The following is a 21,706-nucleotide window of genomic DNA, read 5'->3' as shown; positions in this document are numbered from 1 at the left end:
AATACAAAAGTATTAAGCACCATTTCCCCTCAAAGAAATGAGAATGACTTGTAGTCTTTCCAAGCTGTGGGAAGTCATGTAATCTAGAACTATACCAAAGCCACTATTATTTTTCTTGCCTTCAGAAGAGGATCTCTGGACATTTTATTTTATTTAAAAATACACCATTTTAAAAGGGGATAGTTAGGCTTTCTAAAATTTCACTTGGTAAACTTCCACTTTTGTGCTGATTTTAAAAGGCAGCCCATTATTTTGGTTAAGAGTTTAAGAAACTTCACTTAATTCAGCTGCTAGTTTAAGACTTTAAAAAATGACTATTGTTACATTTTATGGAATATTGCATTATATTATCCATATACTTTTTCTAAATAATCTAGCCATGGGAATGCAGGGAATGCATTTTCATTCTGGAAATTCATTCATTCACTGGATTAGAAAAATACAACTTTTTCTCATCGTATTCTGCCCCTGTTCCCATGACAAATCTCACATGGGAGGGAGTAGTGTGTCATGCAAATGCCATAAACAGTAATCTAATCCTAGAAATTAACTCAAAGAGGTGATACCAGGCCACTTTGTCCACCCAATAAAGGCAAAAAAAAAAAAAAAGTTTTATAACTTGGTTAAATATTTCTTTCTTTTAGCCAATGGTATAAACAATTTTAAGTAAAGACTGATGCCACAACAAAGATTTGGTATACTGTTGAAGAATGTAAAATGTAACTTGGAACTCAAAGAGGGTTTGAGTTAGAAGCAGCCATGGACCTATTCAGTTCTAAACTAGGGCTACCAGACCTAGACTGCAAAAATACAGATAACTGCTAAATGGCAGCAAAGAGATACAGAAAACAATAGCACTTTGCTGCCATCTAGTGATTGTCTGAAAATGTACAACCTGGATCTAGCAGCTTTTTTCTAAACTAATTCATCCTAGTCAACCATGTTGGCCAAACAGATGGAATGCTACTGGGTTGTGTGTGTTAAAATTATATGGATCTGTAGACCACTTCAACCAACCAGTGATCTCTACATGAAACTGCTCATCAGCTAACAACCACACAATGCACTTTTTGCCACTCCTGCTTCTATTCAAAGATGGAAAATTAGATTTTCATTTCCCAGTCACTACTCAGCATCCCTGGTTGTTTACAGGTAGTCCTTGACTTACAACCATTTGTTCAGCGACCATTCGAAGTTATGTTGGTGCTGAAAAAATGGACTTACGACTGGTCTCCAAAGTTATGGCTGTTGCAGCGCTCCGCGGTCACATGATCAAAATTCAGGTGCCTGACAGCTCACCAGCACCAGCACTTATGTGCTTCAATTCACCCCATCCACCTATCCCCTCCCCCATCTATGCCCTTTTGGCCACCCTACACTCTGCCTTGCAGGGTAACAAGCAGCCCCAGAACCATGCAGCTCAGGGGCTTCTTGGTACTCTGAGTCTCTGGGGCTGCAAGAAGCCCCTAAGCTGCAGCACAGCTGAAGCTGCAGCCAACCCTGGAAGCCTTAGCCACCCCAGCCTGCTCCAGCAAGTGCCAGTAAGCTGCAGCACCCAGGAAGCCCCAGCAAGTGCCAGCAAGCATCTGTGTGCCCAGCTCCCTTCTCTACCAATTCCCCATACTGACTTTTCACCTTTTGCACCAACCACCATGGCCAAAGCAGAAATGCCTTGCTGTCTTTGCTGTCTCCTTTTTAGACCCAACTTCTCCGGCGAACTCAGGTACTATTGTCTCATAAATTCTCTGGCTTCTTTGGCCCATTTAGCAAAAGAATAGAACTCCTAGGCTCGAGAGCTAAATTTTGAGACTTGTCTTGGAAAGATTCTCACCTAATATTCTAGAGCTATTGCTGGTCAGTGTACAAGTTAGAACACATGATGGCAGGAGATCAGGTCTGAAATATTTGAGCTCAGAGTTAATTTCTGTGATAGCATCAAGTCATTCAGCCAGCAGACCCAATTAAATCTCTTTGTACTGTATATGTGGCTGCAGGATGTCTGTCTACCTGCCCCACTGTCTACCTGTCTACCTCCCATTTATATGTAATCTACTTTACAACCATGCAGTTACTCCTAGCTCCGGTTACTTCCTATCATTGATACATTGTTTTGATTAGCTTTTCATAAGACCCTGAATTTTTCTTCTGTTGAAAGTGAAACTAGACAGTGACTAGTTCATATCAGCAGAGGTTAAATTTCCATTTGACAATTAGAAAAGATTTCCCTATTAAAGAACTTGCCTAAATAATTAATTGTGGCAATGGAATAAAATTCCTTGTTTATGCTTCACTTGCTCTCTCTCATTCATGCATTTACCTTCATACAAGACAGAAAATAGTAGGACCGCCTCAGTCTCAATTATTCTGTCGTAAGTATGTGCTGTCGGGAGAAGTTCAGAAACAGATTTATTTATTTATTAAATTTGTATGGCTCCCATCTCCCCCAACAGGTGACTCTGGGCGGCTACCTGGGTAAATTTTCTATGCAATTTGCAACAGATCATACAGGGTTCAAAATTATATGGTGACTCTGCCTCTGTGTGGTTGACTTCACTGAGATCTTCATTCCCTGACATACACTGTAAATAGTATAATTTTTGTTATTTATCTTTACTAGTGGGTTAGTTAGTATGTTTGTTTTGGTGCTATACTATAACTCACAATACAGTTGGTCCAAATGTGTGTGTGTGTATTAAAATATGGAGAGCTTCATGGTGATTTTCCTGTCCTGTGACTGACTATTACCTTGGGATAATATTTACATGAATGCAACAGATATTTTCTCCCATCTTTTAAGCCTACATATGGTAATGGAAAATGGAGTTTAAAATCCTGCAGACCTACATTATGTTAGTCTGCTCCGAGGTCTTTTAATCTCATCATAAGATAAAGAATGTTGAAGTTTTAATTAGGTTTTGAAATATCTTTTTTTCCCTTTTATTTTTAAGTGCCATTGGGCTATTTATAGTAATCAACCCCCCACACCCAAGACCTTATTTTTCTATATTACCGCATGACCATGCTTGTGAATGTCAACCCTCTGAATCTATCTGCATGCTTAAACTGCACTGTGATTCTCTCTTACTGACACCTACATTAGGAGAGCTGATGTAGCACCCAGCGTCTACCGAGCACAGAGAAGACAAACAGCTGAAAAGCATGAATACAAAGGTACTGTAAACTTTCCAAAGCTAGTGTTTCATGGTTTGGCCTCTCTGATGGCTGAGAAGGTCCTTTTTGTAGGGTAACATCTTGGAAACTCCTTAACAACTGGATTATAATTGAATTACTTTCCTTCCAGCCTAATTAACTGGCAACCTCTAATCATGTAAGCCATGTGCTTTGATTCATTAAGTATTTTATTCTGCTTTTATAATGCTATTAAGTTATTAAAATATTAATATACACTTGTACAGGGGAAGGGGGTGAGAACAGAGCAAGCAGCCATACAGCCATGAAACCTGAGATGTTTATGATTAAATTTATTAGCCCACCTATCAGCCAAAAGAGCTTATTGTAAAAGTTGCTTGTCTTATAATTTTGTTCTTGGAGCATCATGGAAGGCTTGAGCCAATGCATCTTCTACTAATTTCCTCCCAGCTGAAAGAGATAAAGCCACTATGAACTGTTCTGATTAAAAATATATAAAGAACTATATTAAATCAAAACAAAAGTTCACTCATGCAGTGTCCTACTTCTTGTAGTATCTAATCATATATATTTCCCCTTCTCCAGAGTCTAGTATTCAGATGCAAATTGCTTCTCAAACCTACAACTAGACCAATAGCTCTTATCATAAACTGGTCCTTACAAATAGTATTTTCATATTCCAGAATAATGGAATATTTGGATACTAGGCTTGTATTTCTCTAATACATAGCATAGTAATTAAAAAAAAACCCTTTAAGTGCAATAAATAAATACATAATCCCCAACCATTATAGTTTGAAGATTTTAAAGAAATCTTTAATCTTTTTATGTTTTATGGAAGCCATTTATGATCAAAGTTAGATTAAATGAAGTTGATGTTGTTGAACAAATTCATCTGTCTGGCACAAATGAGAGGCAACAATTAGGCTAGAAGTTGTTTTCATGATACATGCATTATATTTTCAATAGTTTCTTGTGTGACAAAGCATAGCAAATTGTGAATTCATCATGAAATATGGAATTCAAGTTAGAAAATATATTTATATAGGGTATATACTTGATCCTTCAGATCAAGTAGTACCCTATATAAATACTGCTCTCTCCCTGCCATCACTTAAGTAATGACACCACTTAAATTAAGCAATTTAAGTGACATCAGCCTTTTTGAGACATCACTATCCGTGTCTTCATGAAAAAAAAAAAGTTTGTGTGTAATAGGCATATGCACATTGGCTTCCACTCAAACCAGAATCCTGATAAGATATCTGCATGTATCAGTTTTCTTTCAGCAGACAGTCCTGGTGAGTGTCTGCTGGTGAGTGTGCAGGAAAACATAATGCCTGAACCAGGCTGTTCATCCTGGCAAAAAAGTAAAGGATGGGTGATTACAGCCAGAAGTAACCTACATGAATAAAGACCTCTTTGGTTCCTTGAGCAGACTCTTGTCCTTTCAGTGTACATAAAAAAGCAGGTATGCAGTAAATGGAAACAATTTTCCAATTCATATTTCAGAACTGGCTCATGAATATCAGTAAGGCGGCAGAGGATATGTATAACTCCACCTGTTTGCTGGGTCTCAAAATAAGGGCTTTCCTGGAAGTTGCAACACAACGAGAAAACTTAACTTTGGCGTTCTTCTCCTTACACTTACTTAAATCTGAGTCATCATAAGACACGCATTTTGAATCAGCCTTTTTTCACTTGGTTTCCAGAGAATTCTGAGAATTCTAGTCTCAGCTGCAAAAAAAGTGTTGGGAGAAAATAGGCCAAATTATCCTTTATTCTAGTTATCAGTATGAACAAGGATATATCAATATATATCCTTGTCACTTCCTCATGAGATGGGCAGTATCTAAATTCGAAATAGAAATAAATAAATAAAATTTGAACAAGAAAGAGAATATGAATCATATGAAGTTGTTACAGGTTGCATTATACACAAGGAAATACGCTTTCAAATAATTAAATTGAAAATAAAATAAAAATACAGAGTAGACATTTACTGCCAGAACCAGTATTTTGATTCCAAATATAGTGTCGTAATGTTTTCATCATGGTTTTGTGACTTGTTAGCATTGTCTGTCTAAATGAAGTAAAAGGGAGCAACAGAAGAAATACAAATACTTAAGAATTAGGAAAATATCATCTAGTTTTATGACTCTGAAGAATCAGAAGCAATTTACAGCGTGCACGCAGACATCATGAGATCAGAGAAGGGAAGGGAGGAGGAAAATCATTTGTACATCTTTATGAAGACCATTAACTTCATGCACTGCAGGGAGTTAAATGCAGATGCTCTTGCTGTGTGGCTGAGAACTGCCTTTTGCAGTAGCAGCAATCAACACCCGCCTTGATAAAATGATGGCTTGGCATATCCATGTCTCTGTTGGCTATCCAAAGGGATGGCAAGAATGTAGTACAAGCAATACAAGCAGACCATATTGTAGCAGAAATTCAAGCAGCTATAAAATGTCTTTTGTCATAATTATGCACAAAAGCAGCATCAATGAGGTTTTATCCAATATGCACTTAACCATTTTCTGAAAATAGGGGTTCTTGAATACCATTTCACCAGATATAGGCTCATTCCACTTTCAGTATCATTAATGCACATCAGAAGAAAAACAACAGAACATGTTGATTTGATGGCAGGGAAAAGAATGATGCAAATTAACAGGCAACAGGTAATCAAACAATAAATGAGGATGACATGTCATCTTTTTAGCACATATCCTTAGAGCTTACTAAAATGCATGCCAGAAATTACTTGACTGCTTAAAATAATTGATACAATGCTGAACCACTCTTTTAATAATTTGAGTACAATTTAAATGACCTAACAATTAAAATCCAACTTTACAAATATTCTCTCCAGATTGAGATAGGTAGGTAGGTAGATATGTCTTTTCATCTGAGATCAGCTTATTCCTTGTCATGTGTACTTACCATGTGAATGGAAATTCTTTACAGGATAGTTCTTGAAGTAGTGGCTTGCCATAGGCATTTTGAAATATTTTACTCAGGTGCAGGATTGTATGGAGAACTTGCTTGTAGCTTGAATGGATATCCACAGATCTGAAATTAGATCTTCAGTGCCCTTTATACATGCTACTATAATCATCAGAAAAACGATGCTGCACTGAAAAATAACGATATGTTTTAAATGTTCATTAGCTTGCTGAGAATCAAGGCACATAAGACTTTTAACCTTTGACTTTATATAGATTGAATAATGGGAGAATTGCAAGGGTACATCCTCTGTAACCCCTTTTGCTCTTGGACTAGAACTATTCAAATCCCTGCATTATATTTAGAAATGTGTATTTTAATACATTTGGATCAGCAGAAATAAACATCTATAGAAATCGCTGGGGATTGTGTCAAAGACTGACTTTAAGCCAACAGAAGCATCATACAATTTATTTAGAGTTAATTTTTTTTACCAAATGCTGGAAAATTCACCAAATGATACAATATAGAGTATTGGGTGGAGACTTTTTTTGTATCCATTCAAGTCCTGCAGCTGTATAATCCTTCAGCATCTGGGCTAGTCTTGGGCCTGATGTGATTTCTGCACCGGATTTCTTTCAACTTTTTAGGTGGATGGGTCACCTTCCAGCCATCTGGCCTGGATTCCAATCTTGGCACATTCTGGATTAGATTAGGGAACTGGGAGATTTATAACAGAAGTGTGATTGTCATGAGGTAGATGTGGTATAATTGAGGTCCCTCTTGGCTGGGCCTCTTGGCTTCTGAGTCTTGGGTGCAGAGGCATCTGGGGATGGCTTTGGCTGGGAGGGTGCATGTGAAATGGGTGAAGAAGTGGCATGAATGGGTCCCAGTCCTGAGAGAGAGGAGAATGGGTCGATGGGAGAGGCTGAGACATGGGGAGGTAAGGGCAGGTGTGAGGAATTTAGCATATTTTTACTTCCCCCCACCTTATGTTCCCTACTGAAGTTTAGGCAGGTAGGGTAACCTATTAGATTTCAAAGGGCTCTGGAGAACTTCCAGCCAATATGGCTTGCACTTTTGTCAAATTCCCATTTCTACTTAGAATTAGAGTATATTCAGATAGTTAATACAATTCATCTTCAGTTTCCTTTCCTCTTTTGAAGTTCTTGTTTAGCTGTTTAGTACAATTCTTTACCCATGGCAATAAAGAAGCTGAGAAACAACTGGAATAACAGTGAAGGAAAGCCCATCTCAAATCAAATCAAAGAAGAGCTTCTCTTCAATGTGAGGGAAATGAAGCAGCATTTTAGTGGGCTGTTGACAATGCTGATCTTTCTGTCATCATTTCACATCAATCTCAAGATATCATTGGAATGCTTTGCCTTTACAGCACTTCAGCTACTTTCCTGTTCATCTGACAGTCAGGCAGCGGAATGTGTGAGGTGGGTTCTAGAGCTAATCTGTGTTCCATCTTCCAGGCCTTGGCAATGAGTTCTTGCTTTTTCAGTGCTCTATACCTTTCTTTTTCTTTTTCTTTTTCTTTTTCTTTTTTTTCTTTTTCTTTTTCTTTTTCTTTCTCTCTCTCTCTCTCTCTTTCTCTCTCTCTCTCTTCCTCTTCCTCTTCCTTTTCCTTTTCCGTCTTTTCCGTCTTTTCCTTTTTGTTTTTGGAGAATTGACTGAGGGAGATTTGAAAACTGCCCCGTTTCTAACAAGGCATTTGCAACAGATGACTGACTGGGTGATGGCAATTCAAGACAGAACACACCAGAGACTGTTTTGGAATAAAAACCACCTTTCCTGCCCCACAGTTGCCTGAGCTGGGCTGAACCCAGAATATGCTTACCCTACAATCGACCCAGTTAATGTGTTCTGTGCTAACAGGGATTTATACTCTCTCAGTTCAGTGGAACCTACTCTCAGGTAAATGTGTATAGCTTGCAGCTGAAGTAAAAAGATGTTGTAGTCCCTCGGCAATTAACAATTTCACTTGTTTCCCAGAATAAGCTTTCATAGACCATCTGATACAGCAGAGGATTGGATGAAAAAAAAAAAATCTCCAACGATTTGTGACACAATAAATGTATTCGTCTTTAAGGTGTTGCAAGACTTATTTATGATCCTTCAAAGCTCCATGTATTTAGAATGAAATTCACGTTAGATGATATCTTCAGCATGCCTTGGGAGATGTTGGTAAAATTACATAGACTTTCTGGAAAGGAGGTGTGCAAATAGCATCTTAACTTTGCAATTATAAATTCTATGACTCATTTCTGATAGCAGTTTTCCTGGAGAGAAATATAAATACCATTGCATATTTTTCATGGTCTGGCAGCTCAGTTTTATCAAGCCCACAGTGCTTTTTAACTTCCAAGCAGCAGTGTATTGATCTGTACAGAACAACTGTACTGCTATATTTTGATTTATGAGGGTGAAATCTTTGCTCCCGAGTCATTTATTATCTTTCTAAACAGATGCATATGCCAGAAAGGTTTAAGTGTGCTTAAGCTTAGTAATTAAATATTTTATAGATTTGGTATTAGTCAATCGCTCCAGAACGTCTGAAAAATCAAAGATCTGTTGGTGAGGTCTTCATCATGGTACAAAAAGGCAGATTTCATATCCCACTGTATACTTATATGCAGCATGGAAATGGAAGGCTTAAAAAGAATAGACAGTACCATGATAAGGAGTTTAAAACAGTAACATGCAACAGCTCATAATTTGTCCTATAGAACAGTACAAAGGTTTTACAAAATCAATGCATTGTTTTAGTAAATGTGAGAATTCATTTATTACTGTAAAGCCATCCTGTACATTATGGATGATGAAAGGGCAATTCAAAAATGTTGATATTTTAAAAAAGCAAACAATCAGAGAGTTAAGATCTGAAGTCAAGCATAAAAGAACAGGCCTATTGAAGCCATTAGAGTTTGTGTTGACAGACCTAAGTCCCATTATAAGTATACTTAAGCCTAGATAGAACTCCAGAAATGCAACACCAAACCTGCAGAGAAGGTGGCCCACCTCCTAACGAGTGATTCTCTCCCCCTGCCTTTCTTTTAAGGGCACTTTCTTCCACTCAAGAAGAAAGGGAAAGGAAGATCAACTCTCCCTTTCTTCCCTTTCCTGTGGCAAAAATAGAATTCCAGGACAAAACCCCCCATCTGATAAAATTGAACGGGAATAGGCCAGGAACCAAAGAGTTGGGGACTTGCCAAGAAGAGGTCTCCAGCACAAGTTGGGGAACTGTTTTTCCACCAAAAGTTACATTTTGATACCCCTTTCTTATTTTCAACAGCTGAAAATTGCAGTGGCCAAGGAAGTGATATAGTGACACTTGTCAGTTTCTTTTTTTCAATTGCCTTAAAAGATTGAATAGATTAGTAGAAAATAGGTGGCCTATGCCTCTCAGGAGTTCAAGTTATCTATTTTACTACTTAAAGGTGAAACAAATACACTGTAAAAATTTAAATTTTGTCATTGATGTTTAGCAGCAAAGTCCTTGGGGCTTCTGTGGGCCAAAAAAATGAAGCTGTGGTTGCATTTGATCTGTGGTCAGTGTTTCCTCCCCACTTTCCCAAGAACCTCTCTGGAGGTGTCAAAGAAGTAAAGATGGTGGCCATGCAATTGAACTTTTCCCCCTCCCATTTTTACACGTGGTGCATGTACAATGTAAGTAAAAAGGGACAAGTTTGCCATCCTGACTTTTTCAGCAGACATTGTGGATGCTCATCATTGTGATTGTCTTCTAAGGATGTAGTAGACAGACAGATGCCCAATGCACATTTCCAAGTGGGTTGGGTTGGGCTGGGTTTGGCCCCAGGCCTTCTTACATCTCCTTTACCATGTATTATGCCACTGCCTCTCCCTTTGTGAGGGGTGCAGAAATATATTACAGTTAATGTTCTCTGAAGGCTTTGTAAAGTTCTCCAAATCTTCAGCAATCTCTTTTTCATATTAGCAGCAATTCTTGTTGAATACACATGCTGCTCCCTTTTAAGTTATCTCAGTCTACAATCATTTTAAAATTAAACATATCTTAGCCCATTCATCATAATAACAAATCACAAATACACTGTAACTGTGAATGTTTTATTTAAGTAAAGCACAAACGTTTGACATTAAACCAGATGGTGGGATGTTAGCCTTATTTTGTTATGCTTTATTTAAAGAAGCAGGACTGAATAATAAAATACCCTTTTCACCTCATGTGCTCACTTCCAAGGGTAAAATTTAGTGTTTGTTCAGATAGCTGACAGTTTTAGTTGCAACTTTACATAGACTGTGTTTAAGTAAAGCTCTCAAAAAAGAAAAATTCAGTATTTTATCCAGGTCATGTCACATTAGCCTTTGGGAAAATAACTTCTTAATGTCATATTGCTTTCCTATCCATAGCTCTTAAAAGCTTCAAAACCTGATTTAATTTAAAATGGGGCATTTAATTTTATTGGTTTCCTTCTTAATTTGTAGTGCTTGTGATTTGTGCTCATCTGTAAGAACTAAATAGTACTTAGTACCATGAAATGGTACCTTCCCCTGCTAATAATAATTAATACCATATTAAATTTATGTTGCAATCATACTTAATATGTGTTTTATAGTTTATCCATTTTTTTAAATAATAAAGTTGTACCTAGAGTACTGTTCATAGTACAGGAAACCACTATACAATAGGAATGTGCAAAGATTTGATTCATAACTCTGATTAGACAAAGGTCTGACTACATCCCTAAACCAAACTGGATTTCTAAATTGAAATGAATATCTCTGAATCAATTTGGACTGATTTACATAATTTATATGCATGCACCCTGACATGTTTTGGCCTGACTGAACTGGAGAAATGGGCCTGAAAAAAATTGGACTACCAATTAAATCAGACTGATTTCCCAAATTAGATCAAATGTTTGAACCAAATAAGTTTGGTTTTCTGAATTGACTTGAAAAATGGCATAAATCAGAGAAAATACAGTCTTATACAGAAGAGGAATGGCAAGCTTTTAATTCCTGAAAGCCTTAACATTTAGAAATACTGATAATTGCTGCAGGAAAGCTGAGCATGAAAAGCAAGTAGGGGAACATTACAGGGATGTTCTGTATTCCTGGATGGGGTTGTGGATAGTATTTCACCTGTTTTATTTCTACTATAGCTTTTATGAACTTCCTGAGTGAAAACACAAAACATTGTGCCATCAATTTTCAACAATTAGATCAGCAAGAAATCTAGGATACAAAAAGAAGATCTGAAGAACCACTTTGCACCACAAATTCCCAAATTCAGGGATCCTGAATCTGCAGTTATCTCAAATATTGCATCCTTTGACTCCTTTGACTCCTAAAATTCATCTAGGCTTGAGCATCTTCAATATTTGTTGACATGTTCCCTTCTGCTCCAAACTACCAGCAAGCAGTGGGTAAGTATATTGGAAAATCGTTTATCTATAGCCATTGTTTATTTATACAAGTATTTAAGACCATCCAATTCAACAAGGATTCAAGCTCATTTGAAATCCGCAAAGTTGTTAAAAAAAGGTCATGCGTAAATTAACTAATAAACCAGGTAGACCTTATGCCATCAGCACCCATATGCCCCATGGAACAAAAAAATTCATAAAGCCTTCTTAAAAACCTGGGGGCATTCCTAATTTTGGGTGGCAAAGTATTCCGAAGGGTGGAAGCTATCCAAAAAAACCATATAATTGAGGCCTTAAAAAAAAAAAGTAAAAGCATTCTTGGAAACAAAAATATTTACATACATTTTATTTATTTTATTTATTTATTTTTCAAATTTGTATGCCGCCCATCTCCCCCAATGGGTGACTCTGGGCGGCTCACAATAATAATAAAAAACACAGGACTCTCCAGACATAAACATAATCTATAAATAGTTAAAAACATATATAAAAATGGCCTAAAAGCCTCCTATAATTTGGCCCTAAAAAACCTGTAAGATGCTGGGGGGGGGACAACCCCTCACCCCACCAGCCATCTCCATAGGTGCGGGCCCCCCTCTGGCCCCCAAGCCTTCTGGCAGAGCCAGGATAATAGGAATGATAAAAATTATTAAAACACATGATAGAATTATTGGAATATTGTAGGTAGACCTCCTTGCATAAATCTCTTCTGTTTTGTACTCATAAATGTGCCATATTTAGGTTGTTTAGGGAGAGTTTTCTGCTATAGTTAGGTAGTTTATAGGTGAAAAGTGGACAAAAATACTGTTTTGAACAAGGATGGCCAGAATGAGAGGGACAGGAGCAACTATTGGAATAACATATTGGAAAATACAAGGGGAATATTTTTATTATTTTACATCCATAAGAAATCTTTATAGCTGTAACTAATATGTTTTTCTATGGCATAAAACTCTCCAGAATTCCATTACTGCTTCATTCAGCAGTTGCTGAATGAAGGCACTACCAATGACAAGGCCCTTGCTGGACTGATGGGTCCTTCAGTAAGCATCCCCCTCCCACCAGGATCTCAAGACCCAACCTGTTAAAGACCAGGAAAAATATTCCAACCAGTACTTGACCCTCAATCAATTTAGGGCTATGTAAGATAGCAGCAAGCTAAGGTATTCCCTGTGAGGCTCTATGGAAGCAAAGTTCGACTTTGAAGAAGCAGAATAGGAACAATATTGATGCATTTCAAGTTTGATGTTGGAGAAAACTCCTGAGAATACCATGAACAGCCAACAAAACAAATCGGTGGATTGTTGAACAAATCAACCCAGAGTTCTCACTTGAGGCACAAATGACAGCTCAAATTATCCTATTTCAGACACATTATTCAAAGACCCAGCTCTCTGGAAAAGGTTTTAATGCTCGGAAAGTGGAAGGAAAGAGAAGAGGAAAACCCACAGGAAGGTGGATGGACTCAGTTACAGTGGTGATGAGTGTACCATTGGAAGACCTGAAAGACCAGGTTAAGTCATGGAGAAAAACTATGTGGTCACTAGTAGTCAAAATAACTTGATGGCATCGAATCAATTAATTTTTTAAAAAAAAGACAGTAGCAATACCCAAACATATGGTTGGATTAAAGAGAGAGACAATTGATTTCCTGTTCTAAGAGATAAAGGTATTTGTGAAGGAAGTGAGATTCAAAGGAGGTTTCTGCTAAAAGAAAGGAAGGCAGCCATTTTTACCAATGCTTACTCTGTGGTAGACCATTGTTATTTCATGGTATAAATGCAATAGGAAGGACAAATCAAGAAAAATCAGCACTCTTTCTCTTCCTCCCTTGGGAACATCCTGTGATTGGAACACCACCTCTGTGATTCCTGAATCTAGTTATTCTTTTTTGGGGGGGAGGAGGCAGGTGTATCTTTCTGACTATTTAATTTCATATGGGTGCTAAAAATGTTGTTCCTGCTTAGCAGCCCATGTGTGTGTTGATCTTTTGCTATGGAAGTCTGCCTTCAATTTTATTTGTAATTATTTCCTTGAATATTTTTATGCTTATCTTTGAATGGTTTTTGTATTTGATATTTTATAAAGGTTTTCTTATATTCTCTCAAGGAAGAGCTATATATTTGTGAGGAGTACACACATGTATTAACACTATCATAAAAAAAATCTTCTTGTTATATATAAAACGTATGTTTGACCATTTTGAATAGCAGAACTGAACATTTAAAATCATATGATGCAGGCAAATTGTTTGATGCATCCCAAAATTGTTGTTGTTGTTGTTTAGTCGTTAAGTCGTGTCCGACTCTTCGTGACCCCATGAACCATATTGCGCCAGGCCTTCCTGTCCTTCACTGCCTCCCTGAGTTTGCTCAGTTTCATGCTCATTGCTTCAGTGATGCTATTTAACCATCTCATCCTCTGCCGTCCTCTTCTCCTTTTGCCTTCAATCCAAAATTGTTAACTATGCTTAATTACAGGAGTGCATGAATGAAAAATTGATAAGGACCATCAGAATGAAAAATTCTACTTTTCTTTGAAAGCACAGCCTCCATTAGGCCTGAAAAATTTGTGCCCAAGATTTTTAAAGAACAGGTGTTGGGTAATAAATATCAAAACAAAAGTAGGAAAGGCTTTTTCAATATTTTCCTCCAATTTCTACTGCAATACAGCTTTTGACAGAGGGCTCCTGACTGCTCCATTTGATGGCCATACAAACTTATAAAAGCTGGAACGTGGTATTCCCCAGTGGGAGGCATAATGAAATAAATGTATTCATGAATATTTATGGGAGTTGGCAACCATCTGTTCCTTAAAACTCTTGTTTCAGGCAATTTATATTTGCACAGAAATCTTGTACACTCATTTCTTTTAAAAAGAATAGTCCTTGAATTTTGACTCCCAAGTTTTACAGTTATACATACTGTATCTACTCCACCCATCAGATTAATCTAGAGATTGATGGACAATATCACAGATTTGTCATAATGAATATAAAATATTTTTAGGGGAAGTAACATAATAAGACCATGACAATTATGCTGCTGTAGATACCTGAATTAAAACTTTATAATAAGGGTTAAAATAGCTCAGCAAACATATTCCCTTAAAACTCATTACATTTCTCACTGAGGAAATTAATTAGTGATTCACTAGAGTACAGATAACTTGCTGTTTTCACAGAATCAGAGTGCTTCTACTTCCTGAGCAAAAAGTATTGTTTAATCTTTTTGACCAGAGGCCCATCTAGGTTATCTAAGATCCTGGACTAAATGATATAATTGTCCTTCCCGTTTGACTTGGGAAATAAGCTCCTTTTCATTGTGAAAAAGAATCATATTTGGAAAGAGTAAAAATAATCAAATGGATATCTGTAACAGACTGGATTTAATTCTAAGGTACTTTGTAACACATGGAGGACATTTTTTTATTTATTTGCTTAGGCTTATACGCTTGCTTCAGTTACAACTGACTCTAAGCCACATACACTCTACGATGGCAAGAAGGATTAAACCAATGCATAGCAAAATATGTAATAACATCATCAATTCTACTGCAATATAATAATATAATATAATATTGTATAGTATAGTATAGTATAGTATAGTATAGTATAGTATAGTATAGTATAATATAATAATATAATCTGCTTCTAATATAACACAATACAATACAAAACAACACAATCTGTTTCCCAACAATATAATTAATCACTTACTCTGATGGGGAGCAATCACAGCAGTCCCAAGGCTTTCTAAGTCTTAATGGTCTTTCTAAATCCCAGGAGGGAGGGAATTGCTTTAATTCCATAGTACCTATATGCAAGAAAGCACCTATTTACAACTTTTTAAAGAGCTGTATCTTTCTGAGGGTAGGTCAGCAATAAAGCCTTGGATTCTGGGGAACTGATCCAGAAGAATCTCTCTGCTACTGAATAATTAAGGCTGAAGATAGACATTAATTTAAAAAGTGGGTCACAAGGCTAGAAGAATACCTTTGAAGCCCATCTCGAGTATACCAGAGGATTAGATGGTGATACAGTATATCATTGTTTCTCCTTCCTGCTTGTTCACCCACTGAGTTGCTGGGAAAAAGAAAAGTTACTATATGAATTTGGAAGATGAGGATGACATGGGTCCTATGCTGCTGAGAGTTACAACCAGGAGTTTTTAAAATTACCATTTATGATCTATGCCAATTATTTTTGTTTGCCAGTCGCAAGGATACAAAAAACTAATAATAATTTATTAAATGTACATAAGTGACTTAAATGTAAGTGATTCTGGGAGGCATATAAATTTAATATTCGATTTCCAGAATAAGGACAGGTCTCAATGAAAGTTTTACACCACGATTTTAATGTGTTTTGGTAAAGTATTACGGTTTCAACTTGTCTAGTCAAGTTTATCTTTCAGATTTTATCCTAAATATAATCTGCTTTTCATGTTCAGGCTACATCTGCATGTAATATTTGAACTATAATAATTTTACAGTTTGTATGAGTAACTTCATGGGAAATCAACATCTTATTTCATCAAATGAATAAATGCTATAAGCATTTTCATTTTAAGAAGTCAGTTATAAGCTTTTCATCAGGAAGCGATGTTTATATTATAAATTATTTTTTAAGTGTATCATTGTACATCTCTTCCACATATGTTCTGTTCCAGCTACAAGGACCAATACATAAACTGCACACTGTTGTATATAATATATATTATATACATCATCTGTACTTTCTGACAGCTTTACAGCCACAGTTACAGTTGTTAGCAATGAAAAGAAGGACCTCCTTGGATACAGCAACTTGAGTAACTTTGACTTTATTACCATGCAACTTTTAGATATATTCCATGCCAGCATACTAACATATTATTATTGAACCTGAACTAAAATTCTGATATTATGTTGCTTTTGTGGACAATATGTGTCATGGTGAAGATGTGTAGTGGTGTGTACCAATTTTCCTTTGTGCCTTTTTGTGTAAAACTTTAAGGCCCTAGATTTGCTTAAGGCAAGCACATATTTTCCATTTTCTTATTAGCTGACTATCTAGTTTTCATTTCCTAGCACAAATTCAGCCAGGCATGCTACATAGCCAGCCACCTGGAAGAAGGAGGGAAGGTGTGACTGTGCAAGGCTGGCACTGTAAAAAGAATAATTTCTGATCTCTAATAAGTAAATGCAAGCAATAGAAATGCCTAATTAAAACCATGAAATGATATACTGTAAAAAGTTTGAGAACTCTCTTAGACGCCAAATCTCAGCGCAGACTGGATCCTAGCAGAGTATTGTACTCAGCTAGCCTTATGGGGCTTCATCAATTGTCCTCCTCTGAGCAGGAAAAGGGGGATTTGAAAGGACATACGATTCCATCTTTTGCTCTGTGTGTATGTGTGCTTCCTATAACGCTTTCCCTTTAAATATTTGTTATTTGCCTCAGCTTACTCAATAAATCATGTTTTCCTTTCTTCTCATTTGTGAGTTCATTGCCTCCAAATCCCAAAACCTGCAGCTCATAATTTACTGTGGCAAAACATCTAACATCTTTACTTTTATATGGTGGGGAGACTGCAGTATATCACAACACGACATGGCATAATAAAAGAGATCTTGTTAAGACATTGAATTCAAACCAGAATTGTTGATTACCTAACCCTAAGTCTTGGTAACTTGGTAAAGCAAAGTTCCCCATTCCCTTCTAGCACTGAAGATGATACCTACAGTAGACAGATAACAAAACGTCTGCAAGAAAACAACCAGGCTCAGAGAACCCCGAGGAACTCCACAGTTCAACCCTGAGTTCTTTTCTTCTATTGGTAACTTTTTATCATAGAAATGAGCATAAATGAACATCAGCATCCTGTCTGCAAAAGCAACATGAAGAACTGTGAGTCAGGTATCTGCCAGAAATGTACCTGACTTCCACCCCTCTTCACATAAAACCTCATAGGTGAAAGCATCACACAATGTAACATCCATATATCTCTCTGGTCTGAAAGCTGAAGAAAAGCAAGCTGGACTGTATATACCATTCTAAAGATAGACTCTGTATATCTCTTCCTGCAACACCACTGAGGACCAGGGTCTGGATAATTCCTAAAGCTAATCCACTGCATATATTCATTTAAAGTACAGTGACCCATACATTCAGTTCCTGGTAGAGAGTTTGAACCCCATAGAAAGATCAGTGCTGTGTGCATCTGATGAGCCTCAAACAGGATAAAACCAGACACAGAGTGCCTCCTGGTGACCAAAATATGGGCAAAGAAGCACACTTTTTATGCCAGCGTGTGCCTAGTAAAATTTCACATCTGTGCAACAAAGCTTAGTTTGCTTCTTCTCTTGATAGGAAGCAAGAGTGGGATGTTATTATTTCATTTACTATGATACCTACCAAGGATCTTTTATGCTGGCCATATTGCGTCCATCAAAAGCTACGGTAAATCTCATCTGCATAGTGATTTTTTTTGCTATTATTGCATGTTTAGCATGACACTGATGTCTTTGATCCTGGTTGATCAAGGCCATGCAGCGCAGTATTTAACAGGACTAGAAATTGTAAGCATGCTTATCTAAAAATAAGAACTCGATGGAACTTACCCTTATACCAAAGTAAGGATGTGTAGCTTTCCTGTACTTGCATCCCAGCACAAAAAGCCATTTCTTCATTGCAATCAGAAGAAAAAACAGTTCTATATGACAGGGAACTTGACCCCAATTTCTACACCAGTTTATAAGAAGTATCGTTTGCATAGCAACAGCTTGTCCATATGTAGCTGGGAATAAGAGCCCTTGAACTTACTGCAGAGAAACCAAGCAAAAAGGTTCATGCTTGTTGAGCTTAAATTCTTGCAAACAATCTCTCCTTCTCTCTGGGTTCATTCATTCCTTCATTCGTTAAAATTTATTATAGCCATCCAAGTCCAATGTGTGCATGTGTGTAAGAGTATAGTATATATGTATGAGAAAATTATTGGTGTATAGAGGATCCATTCATTTTAGAAGTGCAGTAAGCTCATTTTATAGGTACTTAATTTTAATAAGTATTTAATTGAATTTTTTTTCTCCTGCATCTGCCCTTTTTTGAAATGTGACCAATGTCAATGTGTATACATGATGTGTGTGCAATATATCACAGTTGTTGGGGAAAATAAATCTCTAGAACTGGTTTCAATAGAAGTAGAAAACTCTAGCTGACAAAGTAAAGAAACTTGGAAATACAGAGAATTTTTGTATTTGTTCGTAATTTTTTTCTGTCTAATTTTCCTAGTTCTTCTCTGGGGAGTATTTTAAATTCAAGGTCATTTCAGATGGAGATGGTATATTTTTGCTGCTTATTTTTATCTTGTGTTGGAAAAAGCATTATTCTGCTTTGGAAACTGCAAACTCTCCCATTTCATCTAAATCTTCTTTACAGAAGATGGAACAAACTTACATTTTTATTTGAGTGATATTTTGATCCTTTATTTTAGAACATTCCATTGGACATAAATATAAAAGTTTATGAGACATTGTGAAAATCCAGCTACTGGATATATGAGTTTTTAATTTACACTGTATATGTACAGCCAATTATTTATGAATTTGGAATATGCTTTTTGAAATACCGTTAAAGCCTTTTGTGTGCTTTACCTTGAATCTTACAGTCTCTTTGACTTTGGAATTGTGAGGTTCTGTATTCTGATCAGATTAAAGATATGGCAATATTCAGGAGACAAGAGGTAATGGACATTTGAATGTGACCCTGACCCAGAAAACTTTTGATATCCTCTATTTTTAAAAGATTAATTTTTTAAAAAGTTCACAAAAATTACAAGATTATGTATGTCACAGTGAATATGTAGGCCACTGTGCTAATCCATAATAATATCTTTATTAGGATTAACTATAAACTGCATAAACTGTGAGCTAGCTTTTTGTAATGATGGGCATATAGAAGGAAGGAAGGAAGGAAGGAAGGAAGGAAGGAAGGAAGGAAGGAAGGAAGGAAGGAAGGAAGGAAGGAAGGAAGGAAGGAAGGAAGGAAGGAAGGAAGGAAGGAAGGAAGGAAGGAAGGAAGGAAGAAAAGAAAAGAAAAGAAAAGAAAAGAAAGAAAAGAAAAGAAAAGAAAAGAAAAGAAAAGAAAAGAAAAGAAAAGAAAAGAAAAGAAAAGAAAAGAAAAGAAAAGAAAAGAAAAGAAAAGAAAAGAAAAGAAAAGAAAGAAAGAAAGAAAGAAAGAAAGAAAGAAAGAAAGAAAGAAAGAAAGAAAGAAAGAAAGAAAGAAAGAAAGAAAAGCATGAGGCATAGTGGATACTCTCTCTGCAATCTTCTTTAGTTTCAAAAGAGTCATTTGCAAGCAAGGAGACTAATTTAGTTTAGATTGCAGCAGCTCTTTAGGAAGCACCATAAGTTGGGAGGGGAGAAATGATGAAGTCAGGAATTGCGATATAGCATATGAACGAGTCACAAGACTTTTTTTCTCAAGCGTTGGTCCTCTCAAGAGTAGCACCATTTGGGATGTGCTTTAGACAGCCTCATACTCTGGTCAAATGGCTGTCTGAAAATGAAGCCAGAGGTATCCCTCATGTGTGAGACACCTGCAGTGGCACTTGATGCCACCTCTGGTCTGTGCTAGAAAAGAATTTCCTGCCTCTGGGGAAAGGAACAGGAGGAAGACAGGATACCATGTATCCAAACAAAAACAAAAGCAAAAAACACCCAACCCTTCCCACTCATTGTATGCCTGTTAATCAAAGACTAAATTAATTGCTGTCTCTGGAAGAAACAGGAAAGCCTGCATCAACAGCTACTATAATTTCATTAGGTCATTCGGTTCCTTTCCCCTTGACAATAGGCCGAGGATGTCACCATTCAGTTATAGCTAATGATCTTGTGAGATTTCATTAATATTGTATACTAACTATGGGAGGAATGTCGGAGGAGATTCCACAAATGGGGCTCCTTGTGCTTCTGAAATGAAGCCCGGAGTGTGAGAAACAGTGGCTTACATGTGCTCCCCTTTCTACACCCCCATACATATAATCTTAGGCAGGAAATAACTGTTTACAGTATGTTCACCTCAAAATGATGTTATGCTAATCTCCCTTTTGCTATGAGTTGCTTAGAGACTTCTGTTGGGGAAAAATGCTCATAAAAATATAGTTCAATATTTTTCCAAAAGGAACAGTGGATACTTTTCTTTCGGAAAGATACAAGACAGCAGCTTTTAAAATTGGTTGGCTGCATTTGCAACTTCTTGGTCCCTTGAAGTCAATAAGTACATAAGTCAATATGGTAGGACCCGGACTTAGCAAAGCAGCTTACCTTTATATATTGTATTTATTTTGCCTTAATGAAGGACTTCATGCTGTAGAAAAGATGCAATTCTTTTCATCACTACAAAGGGTCAACATGATTTCCCTTGAAGAACATTCTGCAGCTTTCTTATTGCCTCTTACAGTCTCCTTTTCCATCACTTATAAAAGCTTTGCAACACCTGGAAGTGCAGCCAGAAGCTTTTGCAAGCTTCAGAGGAGACGGGGGAGGGGTGTCCAACAGAGCAAATTGAATGGCATTAGCTTGGGGAAGTGAGGCATATTCCCTTCCCCATGCCCTGCTTTATATAAACTCCCATTATTAATTCAAAGAAACCCATCCTTCTTGTTGGAGGTTGTAGCATTCGGGGAGGGACTGGTATAAGTCTTCCTGAGGACAGGAATCTGATTTGAGCAATGTTTAGTGAAGCAGGTGTCATGCCTATAACAGAAAGGAGATTTATTTATAGGAAATACATTATAGGGATAGGCAAAGCCTAGCACCTAATTAAATACATCCTACCTAGCAGAAGAGTCAAAGAGCTTGCACTCTGTGCATGTGTACCTGGAGAGAGAGGCAGAAGAAGTGACCTCAGATTAGCAACCTCACAGACAAAGACTAGGTAGCCTGCTAGACAGAGAACGGACACAGAGCAAATCTTCAACTCTCTATTGTTCCATTGAGGTCAGCAGCTCATGAGGTGTTGAGATGGTAAACAGCGCAACTGGATTTGGACTTCCAACATACCTTCTTATTGGCTTGTGTATTGATTCATAACCACCATAATCTCTCAGAGGATTCTGGGCAAAGGTTTAGCGAGTGCATCTGTCATCATCTCTTCTGATGGGCAATTTTCAGTTCAACGAGTCCTTCTTTTTGAATTTCTTGCACAT

The 21,706-nt window shown here is 37.0% G+C and overlaps 1 long non-coding RNA gene across 1 annotated transcript; it reads left to right on the top strand.

Moving 5' to 3' along the window:
* Positions 1-3,136: 3,136 nt before the first annotated feature.
* On the top strand, positions 3,137-16,944 carry LOC148216740 (uncharacterized). Its single transcript, XR_015795084.1, has 4 exons — positions 3,137-3,171; positions 7,493-7,544; positions 11,253-11,516; positions 12,477-16,944. It is a non-coding gene; the product is annotated as an uncharacterized LOC148216740 (long non-coding RNA).
* The last annotated feature ends 4,762 nt before the right edge of the window (positions 16,945-21,706 follow it).

Source organism: Python bivittatus, unplaced genomic scaffold (assembly GCF_059951505.1).
Source record: "Python bivittatus isolate LINGU-HERP-01145 unplaced genomic scaffold, Pbiv_v1 ctg000080_np1212, whole genome shotgun sequence".
NCBI classification, from domain to species: Eukaryota; Metazoa; Chordata; class Lepidosauria; order Squamata; family Pythonidae; genus Python; species Python bivittatus.
The sequence above is the reverse complement of the archived record's forward strand: the minus strand, read 5'-3'. Positions and strand labels throughout refer to the sequence as shown.